The following is a 6,200-nucleotide window of genomic DNA, read 5'->3' on the forward strand; positions in this document are numbered from 1 at the left end:
CAAGGCGCCATGTTCAGTTACTATTGATATTGTAAATAATGTACAGACAAGAGCTACGTTCAACATTAATGGATTAAACGTAAGTATTCCACCATCTGCGTCCGTTTTTCTAAGTTCTAATTTCCTTGTCCTGTTCCAGACCTCACGCCAGCCTGCGTGGGTTAAAACGCGTGCCTTTCGGCTTCCTCTAAAATTCGTGGTTTGGCTCTCCTGCCAATCCACAGCACAAAACATATTAATAAATGACATAAAGTGCACACGCACTATATATATATATATATATATATATATATATATATATATATATACCGTTTTATAAGAACTAGGAAAGGAAAGGGAAGGATTGCATCATGATTGTAGCACAGTAGGTTGCACGTAGCTGCACTGAAAGTCCATATCTTTCTACAGAAGCACAACACCGAGTGAGACAATCTGAAGTTCTCTTCCCTGAAGTATTAATCAGTGAAGCCAAGACACTGAAATGTTGTATTAATATTCAATGTTATCATTTTGGTAGTACATTAGGTACACCAAACATTGGGACCATAATAACATCTCCATCGTTCAAGGTGGTGGACAGCATGATGTGTCAACACCACATTCTTGTAAGGTACACCAACGTACAATTAGTGCAAAAACCAAATATAGTGCTCCATGATCATGAGGATAGACAGGACAAACGGATATTGCAGTAATTTCTGGTAATTAGGAGAGAAGGTGAAGGACATTAAGTCTTATACTAGTCATCATAGAGAATTACACTAGTCTATCAACCGATTTGAGTAATTGTTGGCACTCATTGCCTAGTTACTAAACATTTCTGTAGTATGTATGGAGTATTACAGAACATTATTCATAAGTCATCTGATTACACTAAATATTGGCACTCATTGGCCAGTTACAAACCATATTTATGCATTGTTCAGAAATCATCATTCAAAGCAAGAGTTAATTAATGGCATAGCATTAACATAATTCATCTAGTTATAGTAATCATTGGCACTCATTGGCCAGTTACAAACCATTTTATTCATTATTCAGAAGTGATCATTCAAAGCAAGAGTTAATTAATGGCATACCATTTACATAATTCGTCTAGTTATAGTAATCATTGGCAATCATTGGCCAGTTACAAACCATTTTTATGCATTATTCAGAATTCATCATTCAAAATGAGAGTTAATTATTGGCATAGCATTTATAGAGTATATCAAAAATATTATTTACAGAAATTATTGGCATAGCGTTTATGCATAATTACAAAACATCATTCAGTATTACTCAGAACTCATCATTCAAGTGACATAGGACACATCCAAAATGCGACACACTGCAACTATTACTCAAGGTCCATGGTCCAATAATACATAGATATAGTGGATTCAATACATCTGACAAATCTGCATTATATTTAGTACTGTAAATATCTCTTAAACTAGTAGCATTATTAGGGACTGGTATTTTTTTCTTTTTTTTTTTTTGCCAGCAATGCATTGCGTTGGGATCGATAATTAATTGCTAGGGCATGAAAATATTTGCTTTTGACTTATTGCTGCAAATAAGGATTAGTAACGTCATTCGTCATGAGTCAGCTGTAGCAAGGTTATGAAACAAGTAGAGTATATGTGATCACATTCATGAATGACACACACAAATGGGTAAAAAAAATGCAAGTACTAGAACAGGTTTAATAACTAACTGCTAATAGCACATTAATTTCATGAATAGCTTCTCCTGGAAAAAATACAAAATGGATTATTCAGCGGAAAGAAGAAACGCATATTATGCTGAAAAGTAGTGAACTTCGAATTAACAGGTAATGAAACGTGTACTCAATATGTATGTACTCTAGCTGTCCTTTCCAAAACATTCAGTCATTATACCATGCGATATAAGACATACTGTCAAAACGAACTGCAACAAATACTTAAATAACTACATAGCATTTCTTAACTAACAGTAAATATATAAACTTCATCATTATTCTCATCTGCAAAGAAAAACTTCATTATTCATATTACCATAACTTCATCACTATCATCAGCTGCAAAGAAAAACTTCATTAGTCATATTAGCATATTCTTCATATAACTATTCATCATTCATTATCATCTGCAAAAAAGACACTTCATTATTCATTATTCATATTACCATTTACTTCATACAACTATTCATAGTATAGAGTTTCTTATTTCTAGCATATTTCATCACTAAAACTAAGATGTGTAGTTCTGTCTGACAGCCTGCATCAATCGCCTCGTATTCTGAAAGAAAAAAAAATTAGTTAAGACTGCTATCATACGATGTGTATAGTATATTCTTGTTAATGCTTGTTAATTCTGATCAATTTACTCTTCATCACAAGGTATTCCATTTTCTTTTGTTCATTCCGAAGGTGAAATTCCCATTTCATAGTAATCCACTGTGGTTTGTTTAATTTATTTCTTTTACACGTTATTGCTTTCTGAAAATGATGAATAAGGATTACTATCTTGCATTTAAATCATATACCCATTAAATAAAAACTTTAGTGATATTATTAAGCATACAGCATAGCATGACAGAAAACGTATTATGTCAAAAACATAGAGAGTATTCAGGTGCAAAAATGTACACACAGTCTCATAATGCAGTAGCCAAAAGTGTAGAATAGTCAAGATATTGAGATATCATAAGGCAAAATGTCAAAGTCAGCTGGTGTTTGTTATATCTTAAAGATTTCGTAGTGCATACAAACAAAACAGGAAAACAATCATACGAGGGTTGCCCAGTAAATAATGCCCCATATTTTTTTTCTCCGAAATAAAAAATATTAGAAATGTGAAACTTTAGGTGCGAGTTATTTGAAGTTTCCCGCGTGTGTACGCAAAGTTTCAATTTCCTCCGACAGAGAGCGGTGGTGTAGGAATGTTCTAAAATGGCGTCTGCAAGTGACATCCGTCAGAAACAACGTGCAGTGATTGAATTTCTCGTAGCAGAGGAAGAAACCGTGGGCAATATCCATAAACGCTTGTGCAACGTCTACGGAACATCTGCAGTCGATAGGAGTACTGTTGGTCGCTGGGCACAGAGGGTGAAAGCATCAGAGGGCGGTGCTGCGGAGCTCCGAGATTTGCCGCGGTCGGGAAGGCCTCCCACGGCTGTCACGCCTGACATGTTGCAGCGGGCTGATGTTCTCATTCGACGGGATCGACGCATTACGACTCGACAATTGACACTGGAGTTGTCAGTAAGCAAAGGAAGTGTGGATGTGATTATCAATCAGCTTGGATACTCAAAAGTGTGTGCAAGATGGGTTCCTCGGTGTCTTACTGTCGATCACAAATCCCAAAGAAAAGACATTTCTTTCGATTTGTTGCGACGCTTTCACGTTGACGGGGAGGCCTTTTTGTCACGGATTGTGACAGGTGATGAAACTTGGGTGCATCATTTTGAGCCCGAAACAAAAAGACAATCGATGGAATGGCGTCATGCTTATTCTCCACAGAAGAAAAAATTCAAAACAGGTCCTTCAGCCGGAAAAGTCATGATGACTGTGTTTTGGGATTGCGAGGGCGTAATTCTCATTGATGTGATGCCAAAAGGCAGTACCATTAATTCAGAGGCTTATGTCAAAACATTAGACAAACTTAAGCAGCGCTTCCGGCGCCTTGGGCGTCATGTTAACCCACAGGATGTTTTGATTCAGCATGATAACGCTCGTCCTCACACAAGTTTGAGGACTTGTGAACACATCGCGAAACTGGGTTGGATAGTGTTACCCCATCCACCCTACAGCCCCGATTTGGCTCCTTCAGACTTTCACTTGTTTGGGCCAATGAAGAATTTCATTCGTGGAAGACGTTTTGCCGATGACGAAGAAGTGATTCACGAAGTGACAACCTGGCTCCGTAGGCAGAGTAAAGATTTTTACCGGCAGGGAATACACGCTCTTGTGTCTCGCTGGAAAAAGGCCGTCGAACTTGAAGGAGATTATGTGGAAAAATAAAGCAAGTAGACAAAACATCAGTCTTTCACATATGTAAATTTGATTGTTGTGGAATAAATACTTCTGGAGAAAAAAAATATGGGGCATTATTTACTGGGCAACCCTCGTACATACACGAAAAATGGAAAATGTGCACGGTCTGATATATAACGACAAGAAAAGCGACCTGGTAACCTTATCGTGCCGGGCACTTGCCAAGAAAAAATACGGTAATCATCAGTAAGTAGTCACATAGATAGAATTGCATAAGTGGTCATAAAATATGTGAGTTTATCTGGAAAAATGTGCACGGTCTGATGTGTAACGACAAGAAAAGCGACCTGCTAACCTTACCTTGCCGGGCACTTGCCAGGAAAAAATACGATAATCATCAGTAAGTGTTCATATAAATATCTGCAAATGGCATTACAGTGCGACAAATCATAAAGTATGTTCATTCAATAAAGGGTTTAATGTTGGAGACATGGTGATTGCCTTTACTTTTTCTGTTTCTCAAAGTTTCGACGTGTACTACATTGGGGTGAGGAATGCTGCGAATTCTGTATGGACCTGCATATAGAAGCTCAAATTTACTGCATCTACTCTTTCCTCTGTTGGATAAATAATGTGTGCGTACTAATATCTTCTGTCCAATGTGAAAGTCACGGCGAGTACAAACCTGTTTTTGCTGTCTTCTCCGGCGTTCTGCGGCACGTTTGATGTTGTTCAGCGCAATGTCAATTATTTCATGGTGTCGTAGTCGACGAGATGTAGGAAAGGATACTAATTCTTTAATTTTGTTAGGTGGTTCAACATTTTTCAATATAACTGTTGGAGATAACATAGTAGATTCATTTGGTATGGAGTTAATTACTTCCTGGAATGACAGTATGTGTGTATCCCAATCAATATGTTTTTTATAGCAGTATATTCTACATAGTTTACCAATTTCTTTCATTAGTCGTTCACAAGGATTCGAAGAAGCGTGATACCTGGATATATAGATCGGAGAAATGTTTCTTGTTCGTAACATACGTGTCCATATAGCAGATCGAAACTGTGGTCCATTGTCGGAAATTACTTTCAATACATGCCCTACATGAAATAGAAAATGTTTTACAAATGCTTTCGAAACAGATTTAGCAGTAGCTTTGCGTAACGGAGTGAAGGTGACAAATTTCGAAGTGAGTTCAACAGCGACAAAGATGTAGCAAAAACCTCTATTAGATCTCGGAATCGGACCAAAAATGTCTACAGCGGCCATGTGTCACAATTTAACAGGTACAATGGGATGTAACGGAGGAATATGTGAATTCGTGTCTGACTTAGCTTTCTGGCAGATTTTACATGACGCTAAAACTCGTCGAATACGTTTCTCCATGTTGGCAAAATAACAGTTCTGTCTCAGTATAAGAAAACATTTTCTGGCTCCATAATGTGCGTATCTTAAATGAGTATACCAAATTAATTTGTTAACCAGTTCGTCAGGAATGCATAGTAACCAGTTGTTGCTGTCCGGGTGAGAGCGGCGAAACAGAATGTTATTGCGAACAGTGTAATGGTTTCTGATGGTAACATTATTCCTCTGGACTCGCATTCGGGAGGTCGACGGTTCAATCCCGTCTCCGGCCATCCTGATTTAGGTTTTCCGTGATTTCCCTAAATCGTTTCAGGCAAATGCCGGGATGGTTCCTTTGAAAGGGCACGGGCGATTTCCTTCCCAATCCTTCCCTAACCCGAGCTTGCGCTCCGTCTCTAATGACCTCGTTGTCGACGGGACGTTAAACACTAACCACCACCACCACATTATTCCTATCTTGCCAAAGGTGTTTAATTTCTTTCCATACGTTGGCTTTACTCTGCTCTTGTGCTATGTCTCGTAATGATGACGAAATAAAATTTTCAAATGCAACTTGTTGAATATACATGACGCTAAAATTTGCTTGGCAGAAGTTGGTTGCGATGTCTTGCTGATTGTTGCTGAGAGAACGGGATAGTGCGTCTGCTACAATATTTTGTGTACCGGGAATGTGAACAATTGTAAAATTAAATTCCTGAAAATAAAGTTTCCATTCTGCTTAATCTGTCATGTGTAAATTTTGCGGAAAGTAAAAACTGTATAGCTCTATGATCTGTGTAAACGGTCGTATGTCTTCCATAAAGAAAATGCCTAAATCTCGCAAATGCCCATACAACACATAATGTTTCTAGTTCTGTGACAGAATAATTGCGT

This window comes from Schistocerca nitens, chromosome 9, assembly GCF_023898315.1.
Source record: "Schistocerca nitens isolate TAMUIC-IGC-003100 chromosome 9, iqSchNite1.1, whole genome shotgun sequence".
Classification (NCBI taxonomy): domain Eukaryota; kingdom Metazoa; phylum Arthropoda; class Insecta; order Orthoptera; family Acrididae; genus Schistocerca; species Schistocerca nitens.